The sequence below is a fragment of the Callithrix jacchus genome, chromosome 9 (genome assembly GCF_049354715.1).
Source record: "Callithrix jacchus isolate 240 chromosome 9, calJac240_pri, whole genome shotgun sequence".
Classification (NCBI taxonomy): Eukaryota; Metazoa; Chordata; class Mammalia; order Primates; family Cebidae; genus Callithrix; species Callithrix jacchus.
In genome coordinates, this window is record NC_133510.1 from 30,629,837 (window position 1) to 30,646,224 (window position 16,388).

Below are 16,388 nucleotides of genomic sequence, written 5' to 3' on the forward strand. Positions count from 1 at the left end.
TTTTGTTTCTTAGTTTCGATCTATCAATCTGGTCCCTCTGCTGCAGAACTGCTGAAGTCCACTCCAGGCTGTGCTTGCCTGGGGATCACCTGCAGCAGCTGCAGAACAATAAGGTTGCCATCAGTTTCTTCTTCTGCTATCTTTGTCCCAGAATGATGCCCACTAAATGTCAGTCTGATGAGTCCTTTGTGAAGTGACTCTTTGGATATATGGGGGTCAGGGAGCTGCTTTAGGAGACAGTCTGTCCTTTATAGGAGCTGAAGTGCTGAGCTGTGAGCTCTGTTGTTCATTCAGAGCTGCTTGGCAGGTACATTTAAGTCTGCTGCAGCAGAACTCATAACCCCCCCCCTTTTTTTTCCCAGGTTCTCTGTCCTGGGGGGGTTAGGGCTTTATTTATGGGTTTCCGTTGTGCTACTGTCTTTTTTTTCAGTGCTGCCCTGCCCAGCAAGGAGGCAGCATAGTCACTGTCTGCCTGCAGAGGCTTTGCTGAGCTGCTGTGGGCTCCGCCTTGCTGCCATGTGAACTTCCCTGCAGTCCTGTTTATATGGGTGTGGTTAGAACTGCCTTGGCAATGGTGGCCTGCCTCTGAAATGGCAGAGTCTCTCTGTTGTGGCGGGTTGCCTCGGCAACGGCAGGCTGCCTCAGCGATGGTGGACTACCTCCGTAGGGGTGGAGTGCCTCAGTATTGGCACACCCCCCTCCTGCACAGAGCTGCACCATCCTGGGTTCAACTGTGCTTGCTGTGAAATTCTCAACCTTGAGCATTTCCAATTGCTGTTTTTATTTTATTTTTTTTGTGGGGGTGGGAATCACCCAGCCTGATCACCTTGTTCCCTGCCTCAGAGCCTTTTTTTTTTTTTTTTTAAAGTTGAATGGTTGACTGTCTCCCAAGTGTTCTAGTCACCTGCTGAAAAGGTGCCAGAATCTGTGTGATTTCCCGTGCGGCCACCCACTGTGCCAGCTGAAACAACGGCACTGAGATTTGTGGTGCTTTTTTGCCTGGGAATCTCCTGGCCTGGCTCCCTGTTTAATCAGATGAATGGGTGAATATGCCTTCCCGAAGCTCCAGTTGCCAACTTAAAAGTTCAGCCAGACCAGTGTGTTTTGTATGGAGAACCGCCACACCCGGGCGCCAGCAAAACAGACGCACTGGCCGAAACAGCTGTGCTGGTGAACCGTAGGGCTCCTCTGCCTGGGAATCTCCTGGTGTGTGGGCAATAAAGTTCCATCTGGAAATGCGGCGTCCACTCACTCTCTGCGCTTTCTCTGGGAGCTCCAATCCTGAGCTGCTCGTAAACCGCCATCTTGCTCCACTGGGAAGAATAATTTTTATAAATTGTTATGACATATTCCATAATTTTACAAAAATTATGGATGAGATAATTCATGATCTTAGCATCACACATCTCTGAGACATGTCATTGAGCACCTTATATATTTGATAAAATGTTTAGAATTTTACTTTTTATCAAAAGAAGATGCATGCATGAAAAAATAGTGGATTCAGCATCCTTTTCAATTTTGGAAATGTAATATAAATTTAATCATTACTTGACAGAATAATTGTAACTGTTTAATGACGCAAGATTAAAGATGGAGTTTGAAAATACAGCATCACTTACCTTGCTTTAGATAAAAATTAAAAATAAATATCCTGAGCTTGCTGTTTTTTTTTTCTTCCATTTCTGTCAATTTGCTTATGTGAGACAGGTTTCTCTATTGTGGTTGTTAATAGAACAAAACATAGATGGTGTTAACCCTTGAGAGTAGCATTGTCATCAAGCCAACCTAGATAAGTTAACAAGCAGGAAAACAAGCTCAACTATTGATATACACAATGCTCATTCAAAGCGTGTGATATAGGGACTTGCTATTTGATACAGGGACTTGCTATTTGCTTTATTACTTTTTGTTTTCTATGATAATGGATGACCAAAAGTATGAGCCTGATTAGCAATTCTCCATTTTAATCTCCTAAGTACAAACTTTCATTGAGCAATGTGTAGAATTTCTCTAAATTTTCCTGTTATATTTGTTCTAAGTAGATGTATTGAAATGCAGTTTTAGGTCTGTTGAGATTGTATGCCTTTTTCATTTATTTTTCTAGAATTTAATTTTATTATACTTTATAAATTTTAAAATCTGTAATCTATTGATTCACAATGCATTAGGGATTTTTAAAAAATTAGTCTGTCACCACAGATGGTTTGGGAAAGCACTTCTGTAGGCCAAGTTTAGGATTTTGGATACTGTCCTAAGGGCAGGAAGAAATCTCTTCAATGATAGCTATTATTCTCATCATTTTGGATGCTACATGGACGTTCAAAATTATAAGGATTGGAGGACCCCATCTGTCATGCTTGCTTAGGTACTGGGCACAGGAACACAGCTAACCTCAAATCCTTTATCCAGTCTGGTTTAGACAGAACAGGTGCCTGCTCTGCAGTGACTCTTGATATGCAAGAGTCAATGAGGAAGCCACAAACTCTTCCTCTACCCTCTCTGAGTAGTAAAGAGATACCAGCCAGATCCCAGATATACTTAATTTAGCTGTGTTTAAAATAATGTAAACACTTGTTAGTTAAGTGAGGGCTGATCTTTTCTGTGAAATTATTATTGGCAAAATCATGATTGTGTGGTTATATATGTGTGTTTCTAAATATATTAAGGGTTAATTTGGCTATGTTTTATTTAGAATAATACAATTTCAGAATTGAAAAGAACTCGATGTAGTTAATCTCTGATAGAGAAAATTGGAAAGAAAAATTGAGGCTCAAAGAGTTCTATAGAAAGAACTGATTACGAATTTGGGTCATGGAGTCAGAGATGGATTATGCTGCCACAAACCAGGAAATTCCTGGGTCTGCCAGAAGCAGGAAGAGACAAGTGAGGATCCTTCTCTAGGAGCTTCACAGAGAACATGACTCTACCATTACCTAATTTCAGACTTCTAACCTCCAGAATTGTAAGAGAACAAATCTCTGTTGTGTAAAGCCACCTAGTTTGTGGAAATTTGTTATGGCAACCATAGGAAATGACTGTGTGGACTGATAGAGTATTGTGAATCACAGTTTCTTTGGTATATGAATTTCCAAATGAGTTCAAATAACATCCTCTGTTGGATTATGATTTTTTAAAATAGTTTAGGTCTTGGAATGAGATCATTAAAATAAATGCAAAGCTTAATTGTGTTCTAATGTTGCATTCAGTTTCTCCATCAGTAATAATTTGATAAGAAGATTTATTACATAGGGCTATTTTTGATGTCTGTTTAAAGGAAATAATCCATGAAAACTTTTAAGTACAGGGCTTGAAAGCCGATAAGCACTTTGTATACATTAGATATTGTTATGATAATCATGATGCTGGTAGCATGTTAGTGGTGATGGAGAGGATTCTTTGACCTGTCCATTTGGACAGTGGCAGAATTGGAAGGAGAAGCCTGGGATGCTGTCATTCTGATGACATTTCTACCTCTACTTAAGTCATTTCAGTGAACTATTCATGCATGCACCTTACTAGATTGATCTTTGCATAATGATTTCATTTTCAAATGCTCATGTCTTTAAAAAGATGTAAGGAAATTCTATTCCCAACCATGCACATATTCTCTAAGCTGGATGACAGCCTCTCAACTTAACCAGATGTCTTACCCAGTGTGAAGCAATCACCAGGGTTGGAAAAGAAACCATAGCACCATGAATATACTGTTGGAATAGGCTCATTTCATTACTGTGATGTGTTTGAAAACAAATCCTCAGCCTTTAAATTAGAGGGTACTTTACCTATATATTTGATAAATGTATTGCATAATAAGCAAAACATAGTGTTCTGAGATCCTCTCAAGGCCAGGGATGGAACCATATTCTACACAATTAAATAAGAAGAGAGAGGGGAAATTCCATTTCAACTTGATTAAACAAATATGCATGCATTGAGCTTCAATTTTCTGCCTGGCATTATGCTTGGCTCTTAATCATATGGCTAAAGCAGACACAAGCTTTGTTCTTACAAGGCTTCTAGTCTAGTGAGAAAGGTAGAGAAATCTTTGTCTATACAGAATCATGACCCACAGGAGGAATAAAAATCAGCATTAGAAATAAAAAAAAAAGTTTAAAGAGAATAACATCTAACCACTTAAAAAATTAAGAATGAATAAAAATTCAATAATGCAACAACAATAACATGGAAGATCTTGATTCCTAAGGGATATGGTCCCATTGGGCCGGAGATCCAGCAGTGGCAGTGTCTGAGCCAAGAGCAGAGGACCCTTTATGGGGACATCCTGCAGGAGAACTACAAGAACATTACTAGAGGGTGCATATTGCATATGAGTCTGCTAGGGATTGGGGTGTGGAGAATTTTAGTGACATCTGCTCCTATGGCCTTAGTTATCATCTCTAGGATAGTGCAGACCTCTCTTCTGGACTATTTGGGTACCAGTCTATTTGAAATTGTTATTTGGCTAGCTGGCAGGCCCAGTAAACTAAAAAAGCTGTGGCCATAATGGCAGGGCATGGAGAACAAGTATGGTGTCCTTTGAGTGAGAAACACCTCAGAAAGGGGCAGCTGACCAAAGAATAGGGGGGAATTTGGACACTAGTAGCATATCTTAACCTGGAGGGGCAGCGATAGAGATGTCTTTTCCACCACTGTCATAATGAAATGTACAAACCTGGCTGAGCGTGGTGGCTCACGCCTGTAGTCTCAGCACTTGGAGAGGCCTAGGCGGCGGATCACCCGAGATCAGGAGTTCAAGACCAGCCTGGTTAACATGGTGAAACCCCGTCTCCACAAAAATACAAAAATTCGCCAGGCATGATGGTGGGTGGCTGTAATATCAGCTACTCAGGAGGGAGGTGGGAGAATGGCTTGAACCCCAGAGGTGAAGATTGCAGTGAGCCCAGATGGTATTATTGCACTCCAGCCTGGGTGACAGGGTGAGACTCTGTCAAAAAAGAAAAGAAAAGAAAGGAAGAAAGGGAGGGAGGGAGGAAGGAAGGAAGAGAGGGAAAGAAAGAAAGAGAGAAAGAAAGAAAGAAAAAGAGAAAGAAAGGAAGAAAGAAAGAGAGAGAGAGAAATATATGAATGCTTGGGGGCAATGATACGGAGGGAGAGAATTTTGAACTGATTTTAAACTGGAGGTGACCTGAAAAGAAAACATAGAAATGATTGACTAAGCCTGGAATTCACTATATTAAGTTTTCTAGCAACTTTTTAAAAAGGAGACAGCTATACCGAAGGGGTTTTAAGAATCAACTCTGGAGGCACCTCCTCAAATATCTCTTAAATAAACGAATAAAGCAGGAGAAAAAGGCTTAAGAGCTACTCTGAAATTAATTAGTTGTGTGATTTTGAACAAATTACTTGACTTGTCTATGTCTTGGTTTGCAAAATGAGAACTTACCCTGTTTTCCTATTATGTGATCCTAAATGATGGCCAGTCTTCCTAGCAAATCCTGTACTTAGTGCTGTGCATAGTTAGAGCCAGTTTCCATAGGGAAATGATGAGAATGACCTGAATAGCACCTGTGCCACTCCCACATTTATTTACCTGCTCACTCAGCAGCAGTTTCTTTATGTTTGCATTCTCAGCTCCAGCCTTTGGCCAAGACTGTAAATAAAGCTGGAGATAGAGGGAGGTTCCGGCAGAGTGACAAAACTCTTGGGGCATTTATTCCTGTCAGAGGACTGAGTGATACATGTGAACAGACACTCTGGCTGAACTAATGCTGAATCTGGATCCCTGCCAGCATTTTAAGATATTAACATAAACTTATCCTTGTTCTCAAGACATGCATTTGGGAAATCTGGCCTAAGCTTTCCATCTAGCAACTACATGTTCATCAGAAAGAAAATTCTAATGGCAATAGCTGACTACTAGCAAGAATTATATGATGAGTCAGGAAGGATTTTGAATTATTGCATCCTGAGGACTGAACTTAATAAATTTTCTTTAAGGCATGGACTATGTATAGTCTTAAAAAAGAGAATTATTTTCGCTGGTAGCAGAAGCAGAATCAAATAAAAATCTTCCTTTGAAAATTGAATTTTTAATGATATCTCTAATTTATTTCTTCTGGATATAAGTTACAGGATGAAAAGAAAAAAATCTGATATAAGTAAAACTGATTTCTGGATATCACTAAGAATATTCTGGCATTTAGCCTTTCAAAAAAGGGTCACTTGTCCCCTAATGATAGTCAAAACCCTATCCTTTAATAGAAAACCTTAAACAGGGCCAGCAGCCAGCTCACCAGCTGGGACCATGTGGATGCTTCATTCTGTTCAAATGAACATTAAGTATCCCAGTGTATTGAAAAAGCAGCCAGTGTTCACTCTGGTTGTCTATTGGCAGTTAAAAATAAGGACTGCATGATGGGATAAGCTTTTCTACTGATGACTTATGGCTCTTGGAGACTAATGCATATGATAAGCCAGTAAGTCAGTCCTGTGCCTGGAATGCTATACATATTTTTCTAACTAGTAAAGGTCACTAGTGCTAGTTGGTAAAACTTTTTCACATTTTCAGTTCTCTCACAGTACTATTTGGTAAACGGTAATTCACACTTCCAGTTCTCTTTTCCTTGCCTATTCCTATGGACTGATTTAAATTACCATTATTTTGCAGTTTGATAATGGCCTCACAAAGAAGGAGTGATAAAAATAGGCCAATTCTGTTGTGGCATAATGTAATGTAACAACAACAGGAAGAACTAGCATTCATGCACAGTGTGGCAAGGTAGACTTAACCCCCAGCAGTCTTTGGATACATAGGCATCAGTTATTACGTAACTCTGATAACAGGTGCAGGGAATTTGTGTCTGGCTTAGGAAAGCAGGGACAGAGATTGACCTGGAGAGCTCCTAAATTCCAAGCTTGTTTCTTTTGGCCATGTTTCTTTAGAACTATGTTTGGAGCGACATTCTCTTGTTTAAAAAAAAGTTTTTTTAATTTTAGTGCAATTATAAATGATTTCACATTCACACAACATTCTTTGGTTAATACAAAGAATGCTGACTAAAACCTAATCCTCTCCCATGTTCCAAACAGGGCATCCCTTATACTTCCTATTGTCAGCAAGTGAATAAGAATATGATTTGTATGGAAAGGCACCTTTGCTATAAAAATTATTTTATCCTGCTTGCTATCCTTTTTTATATCATACTTAATCATTCCTAGTTTGATATATTGCTTCTTAATTTTAAACTTTTTTTCTTTATTTTTAGGTTTCCAGTTTATTGGTGTATAGTTTTTCATGATAGTCTCTAATCATTTTTTGCATTTCTGTTGTCTAATTTGTTATGTCTTCTTTCTCATTTCTGATTTTATTTATTTGGATTTTCTCTCCTTTTTTTTCTTAGACCAGTTAAAGAGTTGTCAAGTAGTTTATCTTTCCAAAAGAAATACCAACTGTTCATTCTTCATAGTATTTAAATAAAATCCTAAAATTTATTTAGAACCACAAAAGACCTCAAATAGCTGATGCAATCCTTAGCCAAAAGAACAAAACTGAAGGCATCACACTACCTGACTTTAAAACTTGCAACAAAGCTACAGTAACCAAATCAGTATGTACTGGCATAAAAATAGATACATAGACCAATAGAACAAAATAGAGGATCCAGATATAGAGCCACACATTTTGAGCCACTTCATCTTCAACAAAAGTGCCAAGAACACACAGTGGGGAAAAGACAGTCTTCAATGAGTGGTTCTGGGAAAACTGAGTAACTATATGCAGAAGAATGAAACTAGACTGCTATCCCTCACCATACACAAAAATCAAATCATATCAAAATGGATTAAAGGCTTAACTCTAAGACTGAAACTATGAAACTACTAGAAGAAACCATTAGGCAAATCCTCCAGGATATTGGCCTCAGCAAAGAGTTTTTGTGGAAGACCTTAAAACCACAGGCAACCAAAGCAAAATTAGACAAATGGGATAGTATCAAGCTAAAAGCCTTCTGCACAGCAAAGGAAACAAACAACAAAATGAAAGAGACAACCCAAAAAACGAGAGAAAGTATTTTCAAAACTACCCATCTGACAAGGGATTAATAACCGGAATATAAGAAGCTCAAATAACTCAATAGCAAAAAAAAAAAAAAAAAAAAAAAAAAGCCCACACAAAATAATCCCTCCCAAACACAAATAATCTGATTTAAAAAATCAGCAAAAATCGAAACAGACATTTCTCAAAAGAAGACAGACCAATGACCAACAGGCATATGAAAAATGCTCAACATCTCTAAGGACCAGATAAATACAAAATTCTGAGGAGACTGGTATCTCACCCCAGTTAAAATGACTTTTAAAAAAAGACAGGCAATAATGGATACTGGTGAGGATGCAGGAAAAGGGGAATCCTCATATACCCTTGGTGGAAATGTAAATCATTATAGCGACTTTGGAGAAAAGTATGGAGGTTTCTCAAAAAAAAAAACAACAAAACTAAGGACCAGGTGAGGTAGCTCACACCTGTAATCCCAGCACTTTGGGAGGCCAAGGCATGAAGATCACTTAAGCCCAGGAGTTTGAGACCAGCCTGGGCAATATAATGAGACCTCGTTGCTAAAACAAACAAACAAAAACTGAAAAAGAACTGCCATATGATACAGCAATTCCACTACTGGTATTTATCTAAGAGAAAGGAAATCAATATATCAAAAAGGTTTATATACTCCCATACTCATTGCAGCACTATTCACAGTAGCCAAACTATGAATCGAACTAAGTGTCTATCATTGGATATATGGATAATGAAAACATAGTATATATAAACAATGGAGTAATATTCCATAAAAAGGAGGTCATTATGTTAAGTGGAATCAGCCAAGCACAAAAAGACAAATATTGCATGTTCTCACTCATATATGGGAGCTAAAAATAATCTCATAAAGCCAGAAAATATATTGGTGCTTATCAGAGGCTTGGAAGTTTAGCCAGGAGGAGAGGATGAAAAGGAGTTGATTAATGGTACAAATATATGATTGGATACAAGAAATAAGACTTGGTGTTAACATAGATCAGTAGGGTGACTATAGTTTACAATAATCTATTGCACATTTCAAAATAGCTAGAAGAGAATAATTTGGATGGTTCTAACATGAAGAAAATGCAAATATTTAAGGTGATGATATCCCAATACACGTATTTGATCTTTACAAATTGTACCAGTGTATTAAATTATCTCATGTACCTCAAAACTATGTACATCTATTATGCATTAATAAAAAATAAGTGCAAGAAATAAACATTTGGCTATCTTTTTAAATTGATTTTTTTGGTCCTACTAAATTATAAGAGTTATTTATATAATCTGAATACAGGTCCTTCAGTATTTTCACCTATTTTATAGCTTGATTTTCTTGGCGGTATCTTTCAAAAAGCTAAAAGTTTTAATTTTGCTGAAGTATAATTTCTCAATTTTTCTTTTACTGTATGTGCATTTTGTGTCCTGCTTAAGAAATCTTTGCCTAACACAGGTCATGAAGATTTTATTCTAAAAGCTTTATAGTTTTAGCTTTTACACGTAAGCTTATAATCCACATTAGGTTGATTATTGTATATGATACAAGATAAGATGAGGATTCTCTCCCTCTCTTCTTTAATTCCTTCCCTTCCTTCCTTCTTCCTTCCTTCCTTCCTTCCTTCCTTCTTTCCTTCTCTCCCTCCCTCCCTCCCTCCCCCCTTCCTTCCTTCCCTCCTTATTTTCTTCCTTTCTTCTTTCATGAATGTTTCATTGTTCAAATATCATTGTTCAAAAGATTATCTTTTATCCACTGAAAACTCTTGATATCTTTGTAAAAAAACAGTTGGACCTAATATCTAAGTGTCTATTTCTGTGCTCTTTATTCCATTAATTTTTATGTCTAGCCTTATGCTAAAACTATGCTGTCTTGATATCTATAGCTTTATAGTGTAGTATTGAAGTCAGATAGTGTGAATCCTCTGAGTTTGTTCTTTTTCGAAAAAATTTTTTGACGTTTCTGTTTTATTTGGTTTTCCATATAAATTTAAAAATTAGTTTATCAATTGCTACAAAAGAGCCTACTAAGATTTTTGTTGAGTTTTTCTTGAATCTTTATATCAATATGAAGATAACTGATATCTTAACAATGTGAAATATTTGCATCCATGAGCATGTAGATATTTTTATCCATTTAAGTCTTCTTTAATTTCACTTAGCAAAGCTCTATAGTTTTCGGTGTAAAACCTTACCTATATTTTGTCATTTTTCTCCAAAAGTATTTTATTTCTTTTAACGCCGTTAGCAATTGTGTTTTTAAAAATTTGTATTGTTAATTATTCCTTACTAGGTTATACAAACAGAAGTGATTTCTGTATATTGACTTTGTATTTGGCAAGCTTGCCAACCCACTTACTAGTTTTAGTAGCTTTCTCCCAGATGTTTTGGGAATTTTTAAATGTAGATGACCATATCATTTAGAAAAACATTTATTTCTTCCTTCTCAATGTGAATAACTTTTATTTCTTTTTCTTTTTAATTTTACCTTTTTTTTTTTTTGAGAAAGAGTCTTGCTTTGTCCCCCAGGCTGGAGTGCAGTGGCACGATCTTGGCTCATTGCAACCTCGGTCTCCTGGGCTCAAGCAATTCTCCTGCCTCAGCCTCCCAAGTAGCTGGGATTACAGGTGCCCACCACCACACCTGGCTAATTTTTGTACTTTTAGTAGAGATGGGGTTTTACCATGTTGGCCAGGGTGGTCTCGAACTCCTGACCTCAGGTGATCTGCTACCTCAGCCTCCCAAAGTGCTGGTAGTACAGGTGTGAGCCACCACACGCCACCATTTTATTTCTTTTTATTGTCTCATTGGATGGATTGAATGTAATCTCCAATACAATGTTGCCTTGTTAGATGTATATTTTTAGGTGCTTTTTATCAGACTGAAGAGGTTCCCTTTTATTTTACTTTGCAGTGAATTATTTATTTTAATATGACTAGGCGTTGAATTTTGTCAAATCATTTTTTCATCAGTTGATATGATCACAATTTTCCTTCTTTAGATTGTAAATGTGCTGGATTATCTTGATTGATTTTAAAATATTTAATCAACCTTGCATTTCTGGAATGAACCCTGCCTTGTAGTTTAATATCCTTCCTGCATATTGCCAGATACGATTTACTAATATTTTGCTTAGGACTTTGTATGTTCAAAGGGTAAATTTAATGTCTATGTTCTAGTTTTATTTTCTGTTTTGTACCTAGTCTTTGTCTGGTTTTGGCTAGTGTCATAAGAAGTTTCAGGAACTGTTTCCTCTTCCTTTATTTTCTGGAATATTTTTGTAAAATTGCTATTAATTCTTGTTTAAATGTTTGGTGGAATTTAGTGTTGAAACTGTATAAGACTAGAGATTTTTATTCATTATGATAGAGGAATCCAAACGTTTCCAAATAGAATTGTGGATTTGTCTACTTCTTCCTTCAGTTCTATCACTCTTTCTCTGGGTAAATATTTCATGTATTTTGATGCTTTGCTATTAGGTGCATATATACTTAATTGTGAACCATTTTATTACTATGTAATGTACCTCTTCTGATAATTTTTTATACTCTAAAGTTTGCTTTTTCTGACATTCATATAGCAATCCAACTTTCTTTTAATTCATATATATTTGTAACACTTTACCTTTAACTTACCTCATTATATTTGAAGTAGATTTCTTTTTAAAAACATATAGTGGGATTATATTTTTCAAGTTCCTTCTGATGAGTTCAGTCTTTCTTATGATTAGACCACTTGCATTTAAGGCAATTACTGACATTTTTGGATTTTGGTCAACTATTTTATTGCTTTTCTTGTTCCTTCTATTTTTTGTTCCCATCTTAACTCTTTTCTGCTTCCTTTCAAGTTATTTGAATATTTTTTAGAATTCCATTTTATCTATTGTATATTTTAACTATACCTTTATTATAGCATATTAGATTGGTGTTCTAGAGAATTATAATATACATGTTTCACTTTTATCATCTATTTAGAGTTCATATGTTATTACTTCAATTGGAATGTGGAAACTTTACCATTATATTGGTTCCTTTAGTCTCATATCTTTATGTTGTGTTTGTCTTATGTATTAAATCTACATATGTTAAAACTCCATTAGATAATTTTAAAACATTTTCTTTCAATCATTGTGGTAGCCAGGAGAATGAATTCCCAAAGATGTCTGCAACCGAATCCCTAGAACCTGTGAATATGTTACTTTACATAGCAAAGAGACTTGAACATGTGATTAAGGCAAACGGTCTTCATATGGGGAGACTATTTTGGATTATCCATGGGGTCCTAATCTAATAATATAAATCCTTAAAAGCAGAGGCCCTTTCTAAACTGTAGTCAGAGAACCAAAGAGAGTGTAGTGTGAAAAAGACTTAGCCTGCAGTTGCTAGATTGAAGATTGAAGGAGATGGCAATGAGCCAAGGAATGCAGACACCCTATAGAAGTTAACAAAGGTATAGAAATAGATCCTTACCTGGAGTCTTCTGAATGGAGTATAGTCTTGTCAATTCTTTGATTTTAGCTTAGTAAACCTGGTGTCAGACTTATGACCTTTGGATTTATGAAATAATAAATTTGTGGTCTGGGTTTGGTGGCTCATACCCCTGATCCTACCACTTTGGGAGGCCAAGGCCGGTTGATCACTTGAGATGAGTAGTTCAAAACCAGCCTGGCAAACATTGTAACCCTGGTTCTACCAAAAAAAAAAAAAAAACAATTGCCTGGGCATGGTGGCATATGCTTGTGTCCCAGCTACTTGGGAGGCTGAGGCAGGAGCATTGCTTGATCCCAGAGGCAGAGGTTGCTGTGAGTTGAGATTGCACCACTACACTACAGTCTGGGTGACAGAAGGAGACTCTGTCTCAAAAAAAAAAAAAAAAAAACACGTATATAGTCAGTTGTGGTGGTTCATGCCTGTAATCACAGTACTTTGGGAGGCTGAGGTGGGCGGATCACCTGAGGTCAGGAGTTTGAGAACAGCCTGGCCAATATGATGGAACCCTGTATCTACTAAAAATACAAAAATTGGCTGGGCATGATGGTGCCTGCCTGTAATCCCAGCTACTTGGGAGGCTGAGGCAGGAGAATCACTTGAACCTGGAGGTGGAGTTTGCAGTGAGCTGAGACAGTGCCACTGCCCTCCAGCCTGTGTGACAGAGTGAGACTCCATCTCAAGAAAAAAATGTGTGTGTGTATGTATATACACATTACATATATATATACACACAAAAATCTATATATTATATATAATTTTGTATTTTATGTTTTTATTATAAAATATATTTATATAGTATATATTTTTATATATTATGTATATTTATATATAAAAATGTATTTATGTGTGTATGTGTGTATATATGTTGTTTTATATATATACACACATACACACATAAATACATTTTTATATATAAATATACATATGTATATATGTTGTTTTATATATATACACACATACACACATATATACATTTTTGTATATATATACACACACAAATATATATGTTTTGTATACACACACACACACACTCACACACACACACACATATATATGTATATATATGTTATTTTAAGCCACCAAAGTTGTGGTAATTTGTTACAGCAGCAATGGAAAAAGGATATAAACATCAAACATATTTTATGGTACTCAAGAATAGTATTTTTTTTAACCCAGATATTTACCATTTCTACTTTTCATTCTTGATATGCTGTTGTCTTTCTGATATTATTTTCTTTCTGCCTGAAGGAAGGAATATTAATTCAAACTGTTGTTTCCCTATATGTAATGCCATTTTTTCTTTAGTAGTTACTTTATATTAAGTCTACTAGCAATCAGTTTTTAAAGATTTTCTATCTGAGAATGTTTTTCTCTCATATTTAATTATTTATTCCCAGAGTATTTTCAACAGATACAGAATTCTGGGATGACAAAATTCTTTGAACACTTAGAAAAAAAAGTTGCACTTTTTTGGGACCTCCATGGTTTTCATTCATTCAAACTGTTGTTTCCCTATATGTAATGCTTTTTTCTTTTTGCTTTTAGAATTTTTGTTTTCTCTGTTGATAGTTTTCTATTGTTTTCAGCAGTTTGTTTATCATATGTCTGAACATAAATTCCTTTAGGTATATCTTCCTGGAGTCTGTAAGATTATGTCTTTTGCCAAATTTGAGACATCTTAGGCCATTCTTTCTTACAACAACAAAAAGTCTGCACTCTTTCTTCTCCCCTTCTGGAATTCTGGTGATATTTTCTTTTCATTTTGTCCCACAGGTTCCTGTGGCTATGTTCATTAAAAAAAAGTCTTCTTCCTGTTGTTCAGATTGGGTAATTTTAATTGATTTGTCTTCAAGCTCACTCATTCTTTTTTCCTATCATTTTCATTCTGCTACTGAGCCCATTCTAATGAGTTTTAAAAATTTCAGTTATTGTGTTTTCCAGCTCTAAAATTTCCACTTGTTTATTCCCTATATATTCTATTTATTTGCTGCCATTTTCTGTCTTTTAATTCATTTCAATTTATTCATTTGTGTTTATTTGTTAGAGCATTTTTATAATAGTTTCTTTAATCTTTTCCAGATAATTCCAACATCTGTATAATCTTGGCATTTGTATCTGTTGATTATATTTTTTTCGTGTAAGTTGAAGGTTTCCTAGTTCTCTATATGCCAAATATTTTTTTATTATAACCTGCATATTTTAACATTGTGTTATAAAACACTGAATTTTGGAGAATGTTGGGTTTTTAAAATGTTAAGGAGGCAATTGACCCATTCAAATTTAGACAGAAGATTTTGACTAGTCTTCTTTTTATGTGGTTTCAAGACTTTGCAGTGCACAGCACAGAGGCCAGCTGTGACCTGGATAGTGGTCTAAGAAATAGACAACTACCTGGCTGGTAATCAACTGCCTGGCTGGTCTGAGTGCAGTGGTGATTACAACTAATTGGTCACAACCAATTACAGATTTACTTGTTACTTTTCTACTCCTACTGCTTCAGTTGAATAGCCAAAAAAAAAAAAAAAAGAAAAAAAGAAAAATTATTCACTGCCAGTGTGGTAGTACTTCAAATTCTGTTTTTGTCCCCAGTTTGCCTGATAACTATTTAATTTTCAGAGTCCTCAAATACTTTTGTCCATGTCTTATGGTATTCAATGGGATAGATGGTAAAGTGTACTTAATCCATTTTACCCAGAGTTAGAACCTCATGATATTCTTTAATTTTGGAAAACTTTTACATTTTATTTGTTTAAATGTTAGGTATAATACTGTATAATTCTTTCTTTTTAATATCTTATTCCACTTCTGTAAGTAGTTGTGTGTTGGCCATTTTATTTATAACATTTATGTTTTCCATTCTTTTTATCAGTCTTGGCACAGTCTCAGTGATATTTTTTGAACTGACTTTTTGTTTGTAATTTTTATTGGTCACTAATTTTCAGCACTGTTTTATTGCTGCTTATTAGAGTGAATGGTTTTTAATATTATTTTAAAATATGCTTTTATTTCTAGAAGTTCCATTTGGTTTTTTTTGAGATATGCCTACTCTTTTCTCATACAAATCTGTTATTCTGTTATTTTTTTCTATAACTTTAAAAATATCTCCAATCAGGCATCACAGTGCCAGACTTCAAACTATACTACAAGGCTACAGTAATCAAAACAGCATGGTACTGAACCCAAACAGAGATATAGATCAATGGAACAGAACAGAGGCCTCAGAAGCAACACCAGACATCTATAACCATCTGATCTTTGACAAACCTGACAAAAAGAAGCAGTGAGGAAAGGACTCCAAGTTTAATAAATGATAATGGGAAAACTGGCTAGCAATGAGCAGAAAGCAGAAACTGGACCCCTTCCTGTCACCTTACACTAAAATTAACTCCAGATGGATTAAAGATTTAAACATAAAACCTAACACCATAAAAACACTAGAAGAAAATGTAGGCAAAACCATCCAGGACATACACATAGGCAAGGACTTCATGACTAAAACACCAAAAGCAATGGCAACAAAAGCCAAGATAGACAAATGGGATGTAATTAAAATTCAGAGCTTCTCTACAGCAAAAGAAACCATCATTAGAGCAAACTGGCAACCAACAGAATGGGAAAAATGTTTCGCAGTCTACCCATCTGATAAAGGGCTAATATCCAGAATCTACAAAGAACTAAAACAGATATATAAGATAAAAACAAATAACCCCTTTCAAAAGTGGATGAAGTATATGAACAGACACTTTTCAAAAGAAGACAGATGAGGCCAACAAACTTACGAAAAAATGCTCATCATCACTGATTATTAAAGAAATGCAAATCAAAACCACATTGAGATACCATCTCACACCAGTTAGAATGGCAAT